The sequence below is a fragment of the Narcine bancroftii genome, chromosome 6 (genome assembly GCF_036971445.1).
Source record: "Narcine bancroftii isolate sNarBan1 chromosome 6, sNarBan1.hap1, whole genome shotgun sequence".
In the NCBI taxonomy this organism is placed as follows: domain Eukaryota; kingdom Metazoa; phylum Chordata; class Chondrichthyes; order Torpediniformes; family Narcinidae; genus Narcine; species Narcine bancroftii.
In genome coordinates, this window is record NC_091474.1 from 190,364,375 (window position 1) to 190,387,774 (window position 23,400).

The 23,400-nt window shown below is 39.1% G+C and overlaps 1 protein-coding gene and 1 long non-coding RNA gene across 23 annotated transcripts in view; one reads left to right on the plus strand and one right to left on the minus strand.

Annotated features, from left to right (window-relative positions):
• bach2b (BTB and CNC homology 1, basic leucine zipper transcription factor 2b) overlaps positions 1–23,400 on the minus strand; it is a 328,595-nt gene that overhangs the window by 109,335 nt on the left and 195,860 nt on the right. Inside the window, exon 1 of one of the 21 annotated variants that reach the window (XM_069887069.1) lies at positions 21,148–21,192. The exons of the other annotated variants lie outside the window; for them this stretch is intronic. The gene's annotated coding sequence lies outside the window, so the exon portion shown is untranslated. Of the gene's footprint in view, positions 1–21,147; positions 21,193–23,400 lie in introns of those variants that run through there. 21 annotated transcript variants of the gene reach the window in all.
• LOC138737692 (uncharacterized) lies at positions 7,595–18,365 on the plus strand. Of its 2 annotated transcripts, none has more exons than XR_011341151.1 (3): positions 7,595–7,652; positions 10,826–10,877; positions 18,053–18,365. It is a non-coding gene; the product is annotated as an uncharacterized lncRNA (long non-coding RNA). The 2 variants fall into 2 exon arrangements; XR_011341152.1 differs by having other exon boundaries at positions 18,093–18,365.

Below are 23,400 nucleotides of genomic sequence, written 5' to 3' on the forward strand. Positions count from 1 at the left end.
TCCTCAACATGGTGATCCAACTGCACGAAAACCAACAAGGTCGGGTCAGATACAGCAATGTGCTCTCCGAACCCTTCTCTATTGACAACGGCGTGAAGCAAGGCTGCGTCCTCGCACCAACCCTCTTTACTATCTTCTTCAGCATGATGCTGAAACAAGCCATGAAAGACCTCAAAAATGAAGACGCTGTTTACATCCGGTACCGCACGGATGGCAGTCTCTTCAATCTGAGGCGCCTGCAAGCTCACATCAAAACACAAGAGCAATTTGTCCGTGAACTACTCTTTGCAGACGATGCCGCTTTAGTTGCCCATTCAGAGCCAGCTCTCCAGTACATGACGTCCTGCTTTGCGGAAACTGCCAAAATGTTTGGCCTGGAAGTCAGCCTGAAGAAAACTGAGGTCCTCCATCAGCCAGCTCCCCACCATGACCACCAGCCCCCCCACATCTCCATCGGGCACACAGAACTCAAAACGGTCAACCAGTTTACCTACCTCGGCTGCACCATTTCATCGGATGCAAGGATCGACAACGACATAGACAACAGACTCGCCAAGGCAAATAGAGCCTTTGGAAGACTACACAAAAGAGTCTGGAAAAACAACCACCTGAAGAAACACACAAAGATCAGCGTGTACAGAGCCGTTGTCATACCAATGCTCCTGTTCGGCTCCGAATCATGGGTCCTCTACCGGCATCATCTACGGCTCCTAGAACGCTTCCATCAGCGCTGTCTCCGCTCCATCCTCAACATTCATTGCAATGACTTTATCATCAACATCGAAGTACTCGAGCTGGCAGAGTCTGCAAGCATCGAATCCATGCTGCTGAAGACCCAACTGCGTTGGGTGGGTCACGTCTCCAGAATGGAGGACCATCGACTTCCAAAGATCGTGTTCTATGGCGAGCTCTCCACTGGCCACCGAGACAGAGGTGCACCAAAGAAGAGGTACAAGGACTGCTTAAAGAAATCTCTTGGTGCCTGCCACATTGACCACTGCCAGTGGGCTGATCTTGCCTCCAACCGTGCATCTTGGCACTTCACAGTTTGGCGGGCAGCAACCTCCTTTGAAGAAGACCGCAGAGCCCACCTCACTGACAAAAGACAAAGGAGGAAAAACCCAACACCCAACCCCAACCAACCAATTTTCCCTTGCAACCACTGCAATCATGCCTGCCTGTCCCGCATCGGACTTGTCAGTCACCAACGAGCCTGCAGCAGATGTGGACATACCCCTCCATAAATCTTCATCCGCGAAACCAAGCCAAAGATGCTGCGTATATTATGAAATGTTAATAATAAAAAGATTGAAAAAGAAAAGAAAGAATGAATGTTGGTGCTGATGTAAATGTACAATTTATTTGACAAACCCATTATCATTAAATGAGTGCTATTAAAGTGCTAATGCCAAAACGGAAGCTCTCACCTCCCCCTAATAGAGAAGAGAGAGGTGCCAGCTTTGTTGAAATAAACTCCCAAGGATGACATGGGAATGAGGCCCAACTCTAGGAGAAAAGGGGTGAATAGTGACTGGTGATGAAAAACCTTGGGGAGGAATACAGACCTGGAGAAGGACAGAGAAGAGAGGTTACAGCATGTTTCTCCCTGAGCACACAAGTCCCATAGTTGCAAAGAGATAGTTCCAACCTTACTTCTCGTCCATGTATTCCTCATTATGCTGTGCTAATTTACAAAAGGAATCCCAGGGTTGTATGTGAATGTTAAGCATCTACTCTGACAATAAATGTGAAATCTGAAAATGGTCGCATATGTCAATCTTTTGATCTGATTCTGTCAAAGCCTGAATAAATAGCATATTGATTACATCTTCAATGAACAAAATATGACATAAATTTGTGTAAATCATGATAAGAAGGGCCTTGTCCAATTTTGATTTACTGGATCTCACGCAGTACTTTCAACTTTAAAAAATGTGGATGTTGTTTTCCCCAATCCAGTTACTGGGGGTTAATTTGCAATTGTTTTCTACATCACCTGTTTCTTCTCCAGCTTCATTTTTATTTCCTTTAATGTGGTGAAGTTAACCAATAAACAGCTGGAAATTTCCCATTTTCAAGCTATAAAGGTGTATTATTGTTGTTAAACTGAATGTATTCAGTCTACTTTTCCTTTTAAGGCCAAAATATATGACATGAAAATACTATTCTGTCCAGCACAATTTACAACTAAAAATCAATCTTGAAAAGTTGTCAAGAAAGATATTTTCATGAAATCATATGTTTACATCTGAATCAAAATGCTTTTCAGAATCCCCCACAAAATTACGAAAACACATCAAATATCATGCACAATCCTTATTACAAAATAAGCAATAAAATTATTTGCTGAGTTAAAAATAACGACAATTTCAAGAGCAATGAGGATTCCACAGTTCCCAAATTCTTCTGATGTTCCCATTTAAGAAAAGGCATTATATTCTGTTAAATCCTGATTTATATTAAGTGTCATGTCTTTTCTGTAATTAGGAAAGGCAGTGTATATTATGAGGACTACGTTTCTCACTCTGGCTAGGATAACAAATTGAATACTTGGTTAATGTCGCATGGTAATAACCATCTACTGTGTAAACAAATGCATAAATTGTTTAAAAGCATTATACACATTGATTCTTTGTCATAACAGATAACTAGACAATGAAACTTTAATGTTTATTTATGTAATAATTCCTATATATAAAATAGTTCTGCAAGAGAAACACTTTTTAAAAATTTCCTGGCTTGATGGTAATTTTTCCATTCTGCATTAATGAACAAAATAAAAGCACAACGCTGGAGAAACTCGCCAGGTCAGTGTCCTTTATGTCGCGAAGATAAAGATACACAACACATGTTTCAGCCCTTCATCAAGCCCAAAACCTTGGGTATGTAGCTTTATCTTTATGACATAAAGGACACCGTTTGACCTGGTGAGTTTCTCCAGCAGTGGGTTTTTACATCGACCACGGTGTCTGCAGAGTTTCAGGTTTTACAAATGAACAATAATCTTTAATCAATATAATGTTTTTTCGCCAATGTACAACATCACATCAGCTGAAGATTACATTTGGGAAAGCAACTTCTACATTCGGTTCTTAATAAGATAACTAGTTCACTGACAATTTTCTTTAATTCTCTGGTGCATATAGCTATCATTGTTGAGGGCACATTTTGTCCTGTATTAAATTTGGGAAATTGGTACAGTGACACTGGAGACCTTGTGGTGAGAATACTCCTACAATTTATTCAGTAAGGTATTCAGGGACTTTGAAAATGATGAATTAGGAGAAGGAGCACCTTGGAGGGCAACTATCAGGCAAGACATTCACCACTTTACTTTAAGTAGAGGTTACAAGTTAGTATGTACTGTCAAACAAACCATGGCAAGATGCTGTAAAGCTTTTTATATATGACGAATAATGCAACCATCATGCTTCAGTGATGGAGAAAGTAACTCTTGGACATAGTAACAATTCAATGGACACTCTATTGCTTGCCACTACATTGCAAAAGTTTACCAATAGACTGTCTTCTATTTTGATAGAGGCACCTTTTGCTTTCACACCTGAAAGAACTATTGAGTCTAGTATTATAGAGATCTAAAAATGAGGACATTTACAGAGCTAATCATACTCTTAAACATAGCCCTGTCAGGTGCCCCATCTCACCATCTTTTTCTGATTTCTGATGCAACATTTTCTTTTTCCAGAATTTCTACTGGCATTTCTGGTCATTTAATTTTGAGGGAAAAACTGCTAAAACCATCTGAGGTGAGGAGATGGTGGGGTTGAAAATCATGTCAGAATTGATTTTTGGCCATTGCACAGCTGTAGATGCCATTTGAGAGATAAAAACAATGTCAGACTACACAAATTCTTGCACCAAGCAGCCATTATTTTATTAATGATTGGCATTAACTCACTGAGAAAAATGCACAAAATCAATTGCAGCTGGAAGACAAGATTGAAATGAATTGGATTCTTGAATTATTTATTGTCTAGTGTACTGAACTACAATGGAAAAACTTGGTTTTGTGGGCTATCCAGACAAGTCAACTTATATATAGTAGACTAGGTAGTGCCAGAATAAAACCAAAAATGCAAGGGACAATGTTACAATAAAGAGGAAATGAGAACAGTTAAAACAGTGCAAAGCATGTTTTTACTAATGAGAGGTCCATTCAAGTGTCTAATAACAACAGGGAAAAAATATTGAATCTGGAGATATATGTTTTCAAGTTCATATATTCTCTGCCCAACAAGAGAGGGAAACAACAGAATATATCTGGAGTGCAATGTCTCTTTCAATACATCAGCTGCATTCCTGAGGAAGCTGGAGGTGAGCTACAGTTGGAAGGGAGATTCATTTCCATACACATTATACAGGTGAAAATTACATGCCTCCCACAAAATTTCTCAGACACTAACCACAAATGTTTAGGTAGAAGAACATTCTGTCTGTCAGACTCTGAAGGTTAGAGAAACAAATCAAATGTGCATTCCATTTTGGATGGAGTTTTAAAGAATATTAACATCTTTCTTTCTGGAATGTTGATTAACCCCTTACAGTTTCTATTTCTTTGCCATCATTACTTTCTGATTCCTTATCCTTTTCTTTCTTTTGTGTTAGCATGTAAAAAAGATACAACATCTTTCTAGTTACCTACAGGAGCTTGCAGTTGATAGAATTATTGCCTAAATATGAGGGCAACATCTAATGAGTGAAAAGAAAATATGAACTAATTTTTAATAAAAAAATAGGGAAGTAGATCTAACTGAATTCAGATCCTTAGTGTGGTCATGTTATGATTTTCTGATCACCTCCCCACTTTACATCATCACCATTGCCCAATTCACTCAACAATTTTGCTGGTAAAAGCAGCTGTAACAGTGCAAACACAAATTATGACCAAATTTGCCCTGGTTGGTACATAAACATTTTACTTAAAAACACTTTGCGGTTCCTGATGAATCTGTTCTGGATTCAAAGTGCGACAAAAATGGACGAAGAATTCACAAAGTGTCTACTTTACCTCATTAGCAGTCCAAGCACACGTTGATGAAATCCTTACAGTAACTCTTGTTATGGATCTGCAATGTAGTCAAGGACTTGTTTTGACTTCTGTTCTTGTATCATAGCTGTTTGGCACTATGACATTTTTAAAAAAAAAACTTTATTCTCATTATAAAAGAACAGGGAGCACATGGCAGAAAACAGCAGAGGTTCATTCATGATTGGGGGCCTTATTCAGATTGTCAGTTGGAGATAAGAGATCCATTAAAGGCAACTGAAAGAAAGATTTGAGATAGTTGTAGGGTGAAAACGACATTTATTTATTTTAAAAGTAATTGTGGGTGATGACTTTTGGAAGATGTTTGTTTTAGAAATTGTGGGCAGAGTTTATTTTTAGCTGAAATTCAGTTTGCCACAGACTATTTTGAGCTGTGTGTGGAAAGCATTCATTCATTCTATCCCCAAAATGAGATATCTATTTTTGAACTGGTGGGCAAACAGGTATGTGGCAGGAAGACAACACTTTCCCTCTCTTTTTCTGTGCTTACTCCCACTCACTTAGGCCTGGAAATGAGGAAATAGCTTTATAAACAGATACTCAGAGATTGAGGGGGCACAACTGCCTGCAACAGCAAATAAGATTTCACTGTACTTTAATTTATAATTAATACAACCATTAACAACTTCTGAATGAGCAAAACATGTGGCTGCCAAACCAGAACAGAGCACAACTCTCTACCTAACCCTATGATGATGATATAATCACCCCACACCCAACACGCACAAGATCAGTACATTTCCCTCCTTGTAACTGACTCACTGTTCTGATAAAGAGTCTTTGCAAGGCCAAAGAACCATGCGCCTGAAGTTCCAGACCAATATGTGGGATTTCCCCCTCCCCCCCCCCCCAAATCTGCCATAACCCATCAACTTTGAGTGAATGAACTTGCAAAATAATATTAAATCTGAGAGATTAGTCGAATGGGGCAAAACTCAATGTTTGGGAAATGTGGCTGACATTATATCTCACATATTATAAACTAAAAACACGATTAATAATTGTTAAGAGTGAAAATACTGCTAGTTTTGGTATCGTTAATTGCATCAAATTTTCCTGGAAAGTGATTTTTCTGGGTGAATGCATTTGATTTGACATGTCCTCCTTCCTGGTAATGATTCATTTACATTGGAGTTTACATTTTACATCATACCAGTTTTACGGTTGCAAAATGCAAATAATTTGCTCAACAAAAATTCATCACAATTTCCAAAAATCATGAATAAATGATGTGCTAAAGAGGGCTGATGTTGGAACAGATAGTCACAGTTGACTTGGAGGATTGATTCTACAAGACAACACTTGCAGTGGCAAGTTACTGTATAATGATGTGGTAGTAAGACAGTTTATACGCACACAATTGCCACCTTTGGACCCAGCTAGGCAGAGTTTTACTGTATGGCTGAATACAATCACAGAAAGTAAATTTTAAATGAAGTTTGTAGATCAGACAACTTTTTCTATGTTCATCCAAAAAAAACTTTACCACAATGAGGCTGATGAAATCTATAGGCTCTTTTACAATCCGCTGAAGAACATAACATGACTGCCTTTCCACTAAACAGTTTTCTCTCCTCACATGACGAAGAGTAATAGCTTCTGTTAATAGAGGAAATCCATATTCAACTGATCATCTAGATCGGGATCCAATTTTGTGCTGTGGTGGGTACAATCAATTCATGAATCAACACCAAACACTTCTCCCCCACCTTATATCTTTGCCTGTTTCGGGGATGGGAAAGCAAAATGATCAGTTGCAAGTGTCTTTTTGGATTTGTTTTTCTTATCTTGACTTTACTAATAACTTGCAGGTGACCACTCTAGCATCTCCATACTTCACATGTGAAATGAGTTGGATGCTCTAGTCTCAGTACATAGTCTGGCTGCATAGCACAAATTTTCCATTTCCCGCAACATCATTCACTCATTCTGATGAGTCCCAAAAATTTCTGCAAAACTCCCTTTTTTATTATTTTGCTACATTTTACAAATAAAATTCAGTAAATTGCAGTATGACTTTTATGTTACAGAATCACTTCATTCTGATTAAATTAACCTATGATGGCCCGTTTCAAGCTACAATCAATATCATGAATGGAATACAATTCCAGAAATTATTAAGTTATCACTGAGATGCATCTTCTCCCATTCCCAATTATGAAAACATGTCAGGAATTTCATTTTGTCGTTTGGCTCCAGCCAAGGTGCTGTATAAGGTATACCCATTTACTTGTGCCACATAAAGCATATGCCTGACAGGAATAATACACAACATATTATTACCAATAATGCATCAAATGACTGTTAAATGCCAGTAGGAATAATAAAAATCAACAGAATAGAGAGGAAACATGCAGCATTCCAAAGGGAAAGATTCATTAAAACTTTGTCAACTACAAAGCTGAGACTCTCTTGGAGGGTGCTGAAAGATAGTGAACATTTTCCTTTTTGTAATGCTTCGAGTGTACATATTTATCATCTTAATTGTTCTTTGTTTTATCCATTGCTCCAGAATTTGTGTGAGTGGCTCAAGGAAAGAATAGGACTTTGAGGCTTTGGCTCGCCAGGCTTCAGCGAGAAGAGGGTGAGGATGAATTTTTTTCAGATAGCCTAAGGTCAGGTAAGATCTCCATTAAATGGAATTAATGGAGACAGCATCGAGGGCAGTGGAATGCTCCAAATGCAGCTTGTGAGAAATCCAGGACAGCACTATTGTCCCTGATGACTACCCCTGCAAAAGGTGCATCCAACTGCAGCTCCTTGGATACTGAGTTAAGGAACTGGAGCTGGAGCTGGATGAACTCCAGATCATTCAGGAGGCAGAGACAGTTATAGAGAGGATCTTTTGGGAGACAGTCACCCCCAAAAATCAGGAGGCAGGTAGCTGGCCGATTGTTAGGAGATGGAAGGTGAACAGGCAGACAGTGCAGTGCACTATTACGACCATACCCCTCAACAATAAGTATACCATTTTGGATCCTGCTGTGGGGGTGGGGAGGAACGATTTGCCAGGGACAAACTGTGGTTGTCACATCTCTGGCAGAGTCCAGCCCTTCAGCTCAGAAGGGAAGGCAGGAGAAGAGGAGAGCTATGGTGATTGGAGATCCATTGGTTTGGCAAACATATAGGAGGTTCTGTGAATGAGTTTGAGGCTCCTAGAAGGTATGTTGCCACCCAGGTGTCAAGGTCAGAGACTTCTCTGATTCAGTCCATAGCATGCTCAGTGACCTTCCAGATGTCATTGAAGTCCTAAGGAGGGAATGGTGGGAATTAGGAAAGAAATTGAAAAGCTGGACCTCAAGGGTGGTAATTTTGAGATTGCTGCCTGTGCCACATGCCAGTTAGGGTAGGAATAGGAAGATGTGGTAGATGAATGCGCGACTGAAGAATTGGTGCAGGGGCATTGGTGCAGATTTGTGGATCATTTGGATATCTTCTGCAGAAGGTATGATCTGTACAAGAAGGACAGGCTGCACCTGATCTGCAAAGGAACCAATATCTTGGTGGGGAGGTTTACTAGAGCTGTTGAGGAGGGTTTAAACTAGTTTGGCAGGGGGATGGAAACAGAATGTGAGTGCAGAGAATAGGGAAGAAAGTCAAAAGCATAGGGCAATGTGTTCTGAGTTTGTGAGGAAGGACAGACAGGGGAGGGGAAACATAAATATAGTTACTTAGAAGGTTTTGAAATGTGTCTATTTCAACACTAGGAGTATTAAGAATAAAGGAGATGGCTTCAGAGCATGGATCAGTATTTGGAATTACAGAGACTTGGCTGGTGGAATGGCAGGATTTGTCTAATGCAGGTACTGGGGTTTAGATGTATTAAAATAAATAGGTTGGGAGGTAAGCAGTGGGGGTGAAGAGGGACAGTGAGGGGGGGGTGGGGTTGTGGGTGCTGGAGAAGCATTACGGTTCAGGAATAGATCTCAGCTATAGAAAGGGAGGATGCTGCAGAGGGACGGTGTGGGTGGAAGTCAGAAATAGAAAGGGAGCAATCACTATGCTGAGAGTAGTCTATAGGCCCCCCCAAATGGTCCTCAGGACACCAAGGAACAGATAAACAGGCAGATTTTGGAATGGTGAAGAAATCACAGGATTATTGTTAGTGGGAGACTTCAACTTCCCTAATATTAATTGGCACTTTCTGACTGCAATAGATCAAATTTAAATTTAGACATACATACGTAAAGCAAGGTAACAGGACATTTCGGCCCATGAGTCCATGCTGCCTAATTTACACCCCATCAACCTACACCCCCAGTATGTTTTGAATGATGGGAGGAAACCAGAGCCCCCGGAGAAAACCCACGCAGATATGGGAAGAACATTCAAATTTCTTACAGAACTCGAACCCTGGTCCGGCCCCGATCACTGGTGCTGTAAAAGTGTTGCGCTAACCGCTTTGCCAGCCATGTCACAGAATTTGTCAGGTATGTTCAAGAAAGTTTCCTGACACTGTATTTGGACCAGCCAACAAGTTGAGAGGCCAAACTGAATCTAATACTTGGTAATATCCTAGTCAGGTGGCAGAATTTTTGGTGAGAGTGATATTTAGCAAGCTATGGACAAGGATAAAAGCAGAAAAAAAAGAGAAAGTACTTAATTGGGGAAGGGCTAATTATGATGGGATGAGACAGGAACTAGCAAGAGTACATTGGAAAAAAGATGTTCAAAGCACAGAACTAATGTGGAGGAAGTTTGGGGACTAGTTGCACTGAGTTCAGGATTGATTTGTCCTACGGGGACAGGGAAAAGATGGTAGGAAAATGGAATTGTAGTGGACAAAACAGGTGAAGCTATTTGTTAAGAGGAAGAAGGAAGCATGCATACCGCGCCGTAAATGGTTATATGATTATATATATGATTAGATTTAAAAGCAGAAAACAGGAAAGGCTCATGAGAATTATATAGTAGCCAGGAAGGAACTTACAAAAGGACTTAGGAGACTCAAAGAGGGCATGAGGAGGACTTGGCGGTAGGATTAAGGCGTATGTGAAGAACAGAAGGATATGAGAATGAAGGTAGGACTGCTAAAGGATTATGGTGGCAACATGTGCCTGGAGGTGGAGGAGGTTGGGGAGGTCCTAAATTAATTATTTTCTACAGTGTTCACAAGACAAAAGGACCTTGATGTGGGTGAGGTCAGAATAGAACAGGCTTGTGTGCTGGACGATGTTGAGATTAAGGAAGAGGAAGTGTTGGATCTTTTATAAAACATTAAGATTGGAAGTTGCTTGTTCTGTCAAATATATCAGTACACCATCTGCAAATAAAGTAATCTTATATTCCTCCTGGTTGACCCTGAATTCCCTAATGTCTGGATCTCACCGAATTTCTTCCGCTAACAGTTCTATAGCCAAAATAAAGAGAGCTGGAGATAATGGACATCTTTGCCAACTAGATCTGGTTAAAAATTATTATTGGGCAAACCAGAAGAAATTTATTATCTCCCTTTTTTCCTTGGGATTTCTTCTTTCTTTACTAATTCTCTCTTTTCCTCTCTTTGGGAGGGTGGGGGTAAGAGATGAGGGATTATAGTCATCATGTATCATAGACCACTAGCTCTTTTCTGTATTTGAAATATTCTCTTTTTTTCTTGTTGATTGCATGTTTGGCTTTAAAAAATATAAATATTCAAAACAAGTCAAGAAACAATGTTGCCACTCTACAAATCTCTGGTGAGATCACTCTTAGAGACTTGCGTTCAGTTTAGAGTATTGAGTTCAGTTATGGACACATCATCATTTCCTAGGGCAGGACTCGCAAACACCGGAGGACATCTCTACAATGTGAAGTGAGGAAAGTTTAGGTAAGACATCAGGGTAAATTCATTTTATGCAATGATTTGTGGGTGCCTGGAATATTTTGCCAGGCATGGGGGTGGAGGCTGAAACATCAGTGGCATTTAAGAGACTCTTAGACAGGCACATGGATGGTAGAAAAATAGAGGGTTATGAGGTAGTAAGGGTTTAGTACTTTTTTTGGTAGGAATATATAGGTCGGCCCAGCATTGAGGGCCAAAGGGCCTGTACTGTGCTGTAATGTTCTATGTTCTAATTATTGGCCCACCTCACTGTCAAAAGGCAAAGGAGGAAAAACCCAACACCCAACCCCAACCAACCAATTTTCCCTTGCAACCGTGTCAGTCTGTCCCGTATCGGACTTGTCAGCCACAAACGAGCCTGCAGCTGACGTGGACATTACCCCTCCATAAATCTTCGTCCGCGAAGCCAAGCCAAAGAAGAAACTGCTATAATGTGAAATGCCATAGTATTTCCATTGATCATATAACAACCATACTTTTCCAATACTCGTGGAAGAGCCTAATCCAGGGATGAATTACTACATATGATAGCAGATCTCCTGAAAATATTTTCCTTTTTGAATATTACTGCAAAATAATAGAGGAGAGTGTGAACCTTTAATATCAGTAATTATATTACACATAAAGTCGGTGACAGTGAAAACATCATAGGTATGTCTGAGAGATAGAATACATGATTTGTTATACATTTGAATGAGAGAGAGACAGAGAAAAAGAAAGAATATAAGAACAATTTCACAATGTTGACACCCAAAAGAAAGTGTTCAAAAGCAGTGCTAATCAATGGTTCCAAAAGTAACATCACTATTGATCTTGTTTCCCTACAGTAACAGTCACTTTTATAAAATCCTCATTTATAACACCTGCTGAGTAACTATATGATAAATACTTTTGACTGGGAAAATAATTTAGTTACCGTATATTTCGACCTAGTATTAGTCGACCTCCCAGCAACAACCCAAACTTTATTAGAACACCCCAATCGCCAAGTCTGGGTGGGTTATTATGGCAGTGGGGAGGTGTCAGGGAGCAGTGGCACTGGCATTGGGGGAGGTGCTTCAGGTTGTCTTATACGCTAAATGTACATCATATGGTTTTTTTTAAAGTTGAATTTAAGGTCTAATTTTTGTATTGGGCATACAAGACGACCCATGATTTTTGAGTGCCTTTTGAGGGTTTCAAGAGTTGACATACTCTGAAATATACAGTACTCATTGCCACTAGTTGCAAAGTACTGGAAATGTCTGTTTCTGTAAAAAAAAATTCAGGCCTCCATTAGATTACGAGGAGTAAAATAGTCATATATCAGATATTTTGATTAATTGTGGAAAATTATTGGTATTGTGTTTGATCCTCTCAATTATTAACATGTGGCTTTTGTTAAACACCTTGATTTCTTTTATATATTGTACACAACGGGATGCAACAATTTCTTCTTTATCTTGTTTGCTTATTCTGGTTCTGATATCTTTCTTACTCTTGCACTTTCTTTCTTCGGCTTTAGCTCTCTGCATCACACCACAAGCCTTTGTTCTTTTTGCCACCTTTTTAAGAATCTCCCTATCCTTTATCCCACAGATTCCAACAACAATCATCTCTGCATTCACCTTACACTACCAGCCTGTTAGCAATGCATTCTTTGAGCAATGGTCTGCTATCTTCTGTGAACTTCTTTGCCCTTCGCCTAACATGGTAAAATTTCTGCCTGTTATTGATTTTTCGGTTTCTGTTCACTATCAAGTAACCCGCTGAATAGTCCTTAGTCTAGGAAATCAATAAAAGCACTACTAGCCAGCACATCAAGTGATGTCAGTAAAAAAAAAAATGACTCGGACTTATTTTCCTTTGAGAATATACTCATGATGTAATTCCAGTCAGAAAATTTGAGCACCAGGTTGGAATACGTCAAATCAATTTTGTTGGTGGGCTAAAGAGATTAAGAAATACAAAGTTTGGGTTATCAGAGAGTATCAGGTCCTGCATACTGGAATTTAACTTCCTCTGATAGCATTGTGGCAATTTGGTTGACAAAAGCAACAAATATTTTAAATTGGCAAATTGCAGATTTTACAATGATTAACCACAGATTAAAGCATGCATCGTTATCAGAGAATTTTTTACACAGAAGGCTAGAAATGAAAGACAACAGCATAAAAAAATGCAAATTTTGGATGAGTTTCTTCACCACTAATTAAATTGAACAAATAATGGACATTGAGGGTTATCACATTAACACACCTCACCCATCAATGTCTTTTTCGTAGGAATATTAGCATAGTAAACAATGTTAGAATCAGATTTTCAGTTTATAATAGGAGTTAATAGTTTATTTACATTTTCTTACCAAATGCATTTCCTACTCTTCCAAATAAATTGAACGCCTGTCTAAGTACAGGTACAACTTTGCAGACTCCATTGCAGTCCAATGTTTCATCCAAGTGACAATTGTGAGCTTTAACTATTTTCAATTGACTGTGGGGAAGTATTCCAGTCGAATTTATTACAATTGACCTAATATCCTGAAATAGGATCCCTGGCTGACCTCTCTCTAGCAAACTCACAACTACTGGCTACCTTCAGCAAACCCAGTATTTGCTGTCTGCATTATTGAGCTAGTTATGTCAACATTGCTTCCTATTGAAATCTAACAAATTTTCAAGATGCTGATCTTAATTATGATGACACAAACATGGAGACCTGAACCCAAAAGGTTGAGTTCCAGAAATTATGCCATGACATTTGACTATAGCCCTGCCAAATTTATTTAGTGAATTATTTCTTTATTGTCACATTTACCAAGATACAGTGAAAAACTTTTTTTTGCTCACTATCCAGGCAAGTCAACAAAATGGAACAAAATATATCATTCAAAATTCTATCTTTGAAGTACATAATAATGAATTATCTGTGTCTTTTCTCCCTCTGTTGTTTCATTCAAATATTTTTTCCTTCTGGAAAATGGAAATAATTTGTACAATCAAATTGGAACAATTTGTGTATGGTTCTACAGAAATTCTGTGGAATAATAATCTTGAGTTAAGGAGCTACTCCGGAGAATCATGTTAATGGTTATGTATATTGATGGATATGTGATCGATGGATATTTGATTTACTGTCATCTGGCAGAACATCGTTCCTGAAGTTATATAATCAGTAACAACAATAAACTATAAATTCCTTAAATTAAAAAAAAATATGTAACAATCCCATTGTTTTTGTTATACACCTTAAATAATTCTTCTGGGAATCATCTTTTAACAGCCTTGGCAGTTTTCTAATTGATAACAGAGCATTAGATGTAGCAATTATGTCAAAAATCCTCTGCCACAAATTTTACTAAGTTCCAGAGAAATAGTTCTGTAATAAAAGGGAATTACAAAACATATTGTACGATGTAATGTCAGTTTAATTTCTTAAGCAGACTGAATGATATGGCTAAGTACAAAATGTGCATGGTCAATTCAGCACAGTAGACATGAAGTAGTTGTATGCATGACAAAATAATAGCCATGCATTTCTGTGGTAATTATAACTTACTAGTTAAGATCAGAGACTCCATAAACATTGCTGAAATTCCATCATTTCTCAAAATATTCTCAGTTATTTCAAGGAGTTATGTCAACAGTGAAAAAATCCAAAATGCTAAACTGTTATCACCTATACGAAAATAGCATAATTATGGAGTTCAATCTGGAAAAGTGTAAAGTAATGCACTTGGGAAGGTCAATCTTGAAGGCTAAGCATGTGGTTAATGGCAGGATTCTTAGTAGAGTGGAGGGACAGAGGGATCTTGAAGTCCGCACAAGTTGATAGGGTAGTTTTCATTAGTCAGTGATTTGAGGAAATGTTGCTGCTCCATAAAACTCTGGTTCAACCATACTTGGGAGCATTTTGTTCAGTTCTAGTTGTCTCACTATAGGAAGGTTATTGAACTTTAGAGAGGCCACAGAGGAAGATTTACTAGGATGTTGCCTGGATTGAAGAACCAGTTTTCTCTTTAAAGTGACAGAGGATGAGATGCAACATAATGGAAGTGTATAAAATTACAAGAGGCACAAATAGTGTGGAAATCCAGCATCTTTTTCCCAAGGCAGCAATGGCTAATACCAGAGGGCATCTATTAAGGTGTGTAGAGGAAAGTTTAAAAGAGACATCAGAGATCCATTTTTTTTAAGCACAGAGAATGGTTGGTGCCTGAAATGTTTTGGTGATGGAGGCTGGTACAATAGGGACATTTAAAAAACCCTTAGATAAATAAATGGCATTAAAAATAGAGGGTTATGGGCTGTGAGGATAGGAAGTGTTAGGTTTATATTGGCTGGCACAACATACTGTTCTGTATTGGATACTGTCAGAATTTAAAGGAAGATTGGAACAAATGGCATGAGAAATCAAAGGGTTCAGATTTCTATGGATCAAGGCTGAGATTGAATATTATAAATCTTGGGAAAATTCAGACACATACAGATCATAGTTGAAAATCAATCCAATTTTAATTCAAAATTAAAATTTTGCAGTTGCTGGAAATCTAAATCAAAAATGGATTATGCTGGAAATACTCAGCAATTCAGGCCAATTTGAATTTGAAACAATAACACATGCTTTCTCTCTCTCCAGATGTTGTCTGACTAGTAATACTTTTGTGCTTTTATAAAGCTCAATTTAATATTCCCCAAGCATTTCTATTGTCTTTCAGACACTTACCAGTCAATTTTGCTTTTCTGTCATTAGATCTTCAAATTGTCTGATCCCTTTATCTCCAAATTTTCACTTGGATGTTGTACAAACCATTACAAAAACAACTACACTTCAGCACCACTTCATTAATTGTGAAGTATCTTGGAAAGCTTCCAGCTTGTTTGAGGCTCTGCATAAATTAGGCTTTGATCATGCACAAACAACTCTTGAATGATTTACAGTGCAAGTTTGATGTACCAGGTGGTTACCTCAGAGATGCCCAAATTGTGACATCTTAAGAAGAGTTAGGAGATAAGACTGACAATGGAGGGCACAGAGAGGTCTCGTAATGTCGACCAAAGGGCGAGTCATCACCCAATCCTCTAAATGGCCCCTTCGCAGTAGCCAAACAATAGTTCCTGAATCACAATGTGGATTCTGTCCATTTAGAGGTAAAGTGGACATAAACCACTATATGACAATTCCAATAAAACTGCAAAGAGCAGCACCAGCAATATACATTGACCATTGCTTCATTGAAGCTGTTGACTCAATCAATCAGAGGGATTGTGGAATATCCTTCACAGATATTTGTCTCCATCTTGCATCTGCTGCACAAAGATAAGCAACAAGTCTGCCACAGAGCTCATCTCATTGAAGAATGCCGTTAATCAAGGCTCCAACATGCTCCCACAATTTTCTCAATCTTCCTCACTGCAATCTTGCACATTGCTTCCAACAAATTTTTCTCGGGAAAAACGTTAACAATCAGAACCAACAGGTCACCCAAACATTTGCAATTGATCTTCAGTAACCAAACAATGATTTCCATCAAAGAATATTTACAACTAGACCTCATAAAACATAGTCAACTCCACATATCATGAAAGCAAAGCCAGACATTGATGATAAAATTATTCATGGATTTTAATGCTCCACAACAACCTTTGGTTTATTGAGGAAAGAGGTGTTTGGAGATCAAGTTTTCAGACCTGGCACAAAGCTAGTGGTCTCCTAGACTGCAGTGACCACTATCCTCCTATATTTTCACTTATGTGCAGTTTTGCTCAGCTTACTGCAGAAAAGATATTATTAAGATTGAAAGAGTGCAGAGAAGATTGCAAAGATGCTGCCGGGACTTGTGGAACTGAGTTACAGTAAAAGATTAAACAGATTAGTTCTTTACTCCTGGAGTGTAGAAGAATGAATGGAGATTTGATAGAGGTATGTAAAAATTAATAGGGATATAGAAAAATTAAATGCAAACAGGCCTTTTCCTCTGAGGTTAGGTGAACATGTGTTAAAGGTGAAAGAAAAAAATATGTTCAAGGGAACATGAGGGAAAACTATGGCTCTATGGTTCTGAGGCTTGGACTACTGTTGGGAAGGATCTCAAGGCACTAGCAAAATATACCACCAAAACTGACTTTTCAAAACACTGTGAATTCCCCATTGCCAACCAACAACCTCAACACTATTATCTCAGCAGTGTAAAGGTTTTCCCAAACTAAATTAACAGACTGCTTTTGACAGAGATTCTTTTGCTCAATAAAATACTGAACAAAGATGTTTGGCAGGTCACATTAGTCATATACCTGGTCCCAGAAATAGACACTGTATTCTAAGCCCTGTCATTGGACAGAGGAAAAGATCCAAGTATGTGCTTAAAGCCTCTTTTAATAAAATGCAATGTCACCACTGAGTTTTGATCATTAATGATTAAAGTAGAGAAGTAGCATTTGGATTTCTCTTAGCAACTTTGAGGATATGTATGTGAAGAATGCAAAATCCAAAAAGGCAAAAGATTGTGGGTTTTTTTCAGTCCATGTTAGGTACAGAGCACACAATTAATCTTGTCACTCCAAAGGAATATAGAGGGACTACTGATCTGTCTGGGGTGATGGCTTTCAAAGAAGCTATGACTTTAAGGTCCCAGCTGACTTCTCATGTAGTTGTAAAAGGTTCCACTGCCTTTTTTGTGGAAAAGTACATTTGTTCTCTCGATGTCATTACACCGTTATTAGTCTGATAAAATTTATTTTAAAATATATTTTATTGGATAGTCTATCTTATTACTCTCTATGGAAGATGCACAAAGTGAGTGACATTTTCCTCCTTAATAACAATTACTTCAAAAGTTCTCCTTTGTGACAAATTTTAGGATGGAAAGTGAGTGAAGGAAAAATGCCAGCCGTTTTCTTCCTTTTCAGTGTATTCAGGCCAGAATGTCGTATATAAAACAAGCAAGCCTGATTGTTTTACATTGCCACTCATGCAGAATTTTCCACATTAAGATGACCAGACACTATAATTGATTTATTGTTTGCTGACCAAGAATTGTGAATTTATCTGGTGTATTATCTCAGCAGAGGGTCTTCCTAAATTCAATTAATAGACTGCTTTTGAAAGAGGTTTCTTTTGTTCGATAGGGCACAAAGTCAGGTACCACTTTAATGCTAACGGACCAAATTATACTTATGTAGAATACGACCGGTGACATCAACTCACCTCTACATTGTACAGGAATGGAAATCAACGTGGAAGCCCAAGGCAAGCTGGAGTTTGGATGCCGGTGCTTCAAATCCTCATTCTGATGCTGGACTTCACAATAAATCAAGTGGAGGAGCACTGACAACCTCAGCTGAGGGGGGGGCAGTTACACTGAAAAGGCTTTGGCCTTTTAACTCTATTCAAACCTTGCAAAAAGCCTGCATTCATATGAACAGGATGACCAGCTTGTCACTGCAGCAAAATACTACAGATGCTGAAACTCAAAAATAAAATGTTAGCAGGTCTGGGAACAAACCTGCAGTGAAAAAAAACCAGAGTTAACATTTTGTTAAACCTCATCAACTGATTCTCAAAACTAATGATAATGATGAAACCAAAATGTTAAGTTTGTTTTTTATTTCTCTTCCAAGGTGCTGAGCATTGACTACATTTTCAGTAAATAGCATCACTGCAGGCTTCTCTACAAAGCAGAAAATATGCAAAATGCCATCATAACATTTATCCTCAAACTCTTACAATGAGTCAAAACTCTGTCCATTAAAGTTTCTACATTTTACAAGCACACTGGATAGATTTCCTTTAAATTGTAAGAGTAATATCAAGATATAAAAAAAAAATTGCTGCAAAATGATCAATGACAGAGCTCTTTAAGAAAAACTTACTCCTATATGCATGTGTTAAATGGAAATGATCACAAATTGGTCAATACTATTAATTATTTTAATTGGGTGCCAATAAGGACTCCAAACTGAGGATTTGAAAGAAAAAAAACATTTGGGGAAAAAAAAAAATCTTTATCCCTCATCGAAATGGATGATCTGTTTATACCTTAACATTCCTTCTCCCTGCTCCCACTACCATTCACTTCCTCAGACCACTCCTTTCTCTGCTCACTTCCCAACCGTCCCCAAGAATCATCCTTCGATTGCTGTACCTTCAGGCTAGAAGAGATGCAATTCACCATCAGCAAGGCGGGTGACAGAACCACTTTTACTGTTCTGCTAGGGCTCCTGTATATTCGCATCTTTTGCTTGAGGCGGGGAATCAGCAACTTTACCTTCTGCCTTGCCTGACTGTGGTAAAGCTTGTAAAAATACACGGCTGTATGTCCCTCGATATAAATACAGCTCACAGCATTGCTCAGCTATGATTAAAAAAACCATGTCCTTGTTTTAAAGGTATATGAACAATATACAATTGTCCACCTTTTGAGTAATTCTATTACCCTAAGGATATTGTTAAAAGTTTATCACCAAGTATTTTATTCTGCGGTATGGCTAAAATCAGCACAGTTAAACATGAAATGACACATTATTCAACATGCAAAAGAATAAAACCAGATTAAGGAATATCACTGCATGCAATTCTAGACATGCTTTACTGCTGTGCCCGTTCTGTGGATCGATGACAATGCTACTTACAAGGTAAACTTGTAAAGTGTTGGCACAAGTCCCATAATACAGTTGAAATGATTAGAAATATCCCAAGAGTGGAGAAAACATGAAATGTAGGTCACCTCACACTATCATTTTCTCCCTTCAGAGGCAACTTTCTTACTGAATGTTCTTTTCAAATTTCTCACTTCAAGGCCACACAGTTTCCACCCATTGTCATAATACATAAACAAAAACATCCTATTTAGCCACATGAATGATCTTATTTACCTCCTGGAATCATTCCTCAAACATTGGATCACATACAATTTTGTTGTGCTAAATAATGCCCGGCTTTGCTCTGATACCCATGGGGTTCCCAGAAAAAAATATGATATCAGCCAAAAGTCTGGTCTGAAATAGTTCTACCCTGGAACAAACTTTAAAAAGGGACCTGCACTATTCCGGAGAGGACCAGCATTTCCCAATTCTTTGCTGCCCAGAGGCCAAAGAAAGATTACAGACTTATGGGCACATTCTCCTCTGGCATTCAGACATCAACAACAAATACATACTTAATCTCTGTTTAGGGAAACAAAAGCTGAAGGGGAGATGGAGACAGCTTCCTTACTCTGCAAAATGAGTATGCAAGTCTATGTCTGCAAAATACAGTGTATAATTGTCACATAAGAGTTGATCTTGTGTAATAGTTGACCCCTCCCTTTTTTTTGCCCAAATATTGCATATTTTCCATTTGACCCCTGTAAAAGTGGGAGCCCCCCTACTTTTGGCACCAGCTGTCAGACCATCCAAGCTCCCAACACTCCAACAGCAAACCCTTGCCTCAGCTGCCCACCCGTCTGAGCTCCTGAAATCCCGACCGCAAATCCTTGCCTCGGTCACACACCCATTCGAGCTCCCAACGCTCTGACCGCCCACCCAACTGAGCTCCTGCCTCCCCAACCACCCAGCCATCCAAGCTCCCAATACACTGACTGCCCGCCCACTGGATCTCCCAATGCCCTTACCGCGGATCCTCGTCCTGGCTGCCCTCCCACCAGAACTTCTGATGCCCCAGCTACAGACTCTCTCCTAGGCCTCAGCCGCCCACTTCTCTGAGTTCCTGACACCTTGACCATGGATCCACTGCCCACCAGAGCTCCTGACACCCCAACTGCGTACCCTCACCCTAGTCTCCCAAAGACCGGGCCACGGACTCTTTCGTAGGTCCATCCATCTGCTCATCTGAGCTCCCGATGGCCCAAATGTGGACACCACCGACTCGCAGCCATCAGTTCCCGACACCTTGAATAATGCAAGAACTTACCACAGCCAAATATGTATGTATAAGTTATGCCCCCCAAAATTTCACCTGAAAAATTGGTCCAAAAAACCCGACTATTACATGACAAGAAGTTCTTGTGTCCCACAAAGCATTGGTTTAAAATGGAGCCAAGGGGCGATTTGTTCCCCACAGAAGGTAGATGGTATGTTGAATGAGCTGCCAGAGGAAGTGGGTTCAATTAAAATGTCCAAAGGCATTTAGATAGGTTCATGGAAATGAAAGCTTTGGAGGGAAATGGGTCAAACGCAGTCAAATGAGACTAGCTTAGGTAGGCAACTTGGCCGACATGGATGAGCTGGGCTGAAGAGCTGGTTTTCATGCTGTATAACTCTGACTGTATGACACCCACCAGGATTACGGCATGATCCTAGCAGGTAGGAGCCGCAGTGGTCTAAGCAGGAATAAGAAAAATGCCTCACACAGCAGATCAACTCAAAACAAAAAGTAACAATTCATTCATGATGTCATTCATGTTTGCAGGAGACCTGCACTACAAGGTGTGAGGGGATGCATCATCAAGTCTGTCCAGGCTGATTATTTGGGGACCATTATTGGCGATAAAGATAGTAATATAGAGAGGGCATTTTTGTTTACATCAATTTTGCAGATCTTGAGCTTTTCATCAGAATGTTCGTGTATCTGTGCAGTCGATGCTCACCCCCTGCCCTCAGCTGGGAGAAGAGGCTGTGGATGCTGAATATGGACATCCCACTGTGAACTCCTTCCTGCTGATTTTTATGGTTTGTCACATTGTAATTACCCAAGAAGGTTGAAAAAGCTTTGGAACCACTTCAGGGAGTAGGTGGATTGTCTTAAGAGGAAAAACAATTGGACAGGCTTGGTTTGTACCTGCTGGAGTTTAAATGAGTTGTTTTGATAGAAACACATAGTCTGGAAAGATTTTGACAATGTGGATGTGAAAAGGATGATTCTTCTTGGAGAATCTAGAACTAGGGATCTCCATTTACTCCACAGAAGTTAACTTAAGACCAAGAGGAGGTCCAATGTTTTCTCTGGGGGCTGTGAATTGTTGGAGCTCATTTCCTCAAAAGTTAGTTATTGAATATTTTTGGTAAAGATAGATACTTGATAAGCAAGGAAGTGAAAAGTAAGATCAGAGACAGAAAATTTGTTTCCACTGGTAGGTGCTCCTAGAACGATGGAACATAGCCTCAAGATTTGATGGACTAGATTTAGAACAAAGCTATGAATCTGTGGAATTCTCTGCCCAAAGAATCAGTAGAGGCTACCTCATTAATTAGACAGGTATAATTTTGGATTATTGGGGAATTAGGGGTTATGGAGAAAAAGTAGGTAAGTGGGGTTGTTCATGGCCAGATCAGCCATGATTTTATTGAATGGCGGAGCAGTTTGATGAGCCAGATTACCTTCTTTGGATGCTATTTCTTATGTTCAAGTGTTATTACAGTTAGGGAGCAGAGAACTGCTGCCAGTAGAGTCTGAGATACATCGCGGAACACTACGTCTTGGGATTTTATCAACCTGTGTTCTGTTATTTCAGAACCAACATCTTTTGCTTTGCAGAATGTGAGTTTGCTAAAGTGGATTTTTTTTGCGCTCTTTTGGGACAGATTAAGTTTAATCCAGTTTGTTCTGCTTTTACTAACCTTATTCTGTGTAGTTAAGGAATGAAAGATTGAGGTTATAATCAGATCAGCAATAATTTTGTTGAGAGGCAGTATGGACAAGAACAATGGTCTACACCTGCTTCCAATTTGTATAGTGGTATGTTCATGTGATTTCTGCACTTGTACATTGTGGAATATCAGGAATGAACTGGAGGCCCAATCCAGCCTAGATTACAGAAGTGAGTCCAGATGAACTTCACATTTCTCTCCTCTACTTTTGGGTAGCATGACCCCATTCGTCTGAACATGGTCACCATCCTTGATTGAAATAAAAGTGCAGGTAATTGAAATTTTAAAGACCCATAAAAGACATTTTAAAAGTGTTCAAGGTCTTTTGCAGATTCTCATCAGGGCAGCTCATCCCCCACCCCAAGTGTGATATAGAGAATTTAGGTTAAAAGACTTAAGTTAAAATGTGATGATTAATCATAAACAGGGAAGCCAGAACGGACAGAGAGTTTACTAGCAGTCAAGGACAGAAGGAGCTGCTGAATATGTTTTTTTTAAACCTATCTTTTCATGGTCATAGTGAGAGACATGCAGGAGACAAAGGATTGATAAGAAGTGTGAGAAACAGAATTCAGTGAATGTAGAGTTCACAGCGTACGTAACGAACGTGATAATTAATAATGCAGTTATACTTAGAATGTTTTTGTAATACTAACCAATTAAAACAGTATTAATAAGAAGGGGAAGGGCAAATAATAAAGGTATAAAAATCAATGCACTGTATGTATCGGGGCTTAACTGGTGAGAAACCAGTTGAGTCCAACTCTGCAGACTTGTAAATAAAGCTTGTCGTGTCATCAGTTTTAAAGAGACTCATGTGTGAGAAGTTTTATTTCTGACACCAAGGCCAATACCTGCAAACCAAGGCAGCAGACTTCAAGACTGAGTGGACCTGTGGGGCTGCACAAAATAAGTACAAGTAAAGTGAAACAATTTATGAAGGG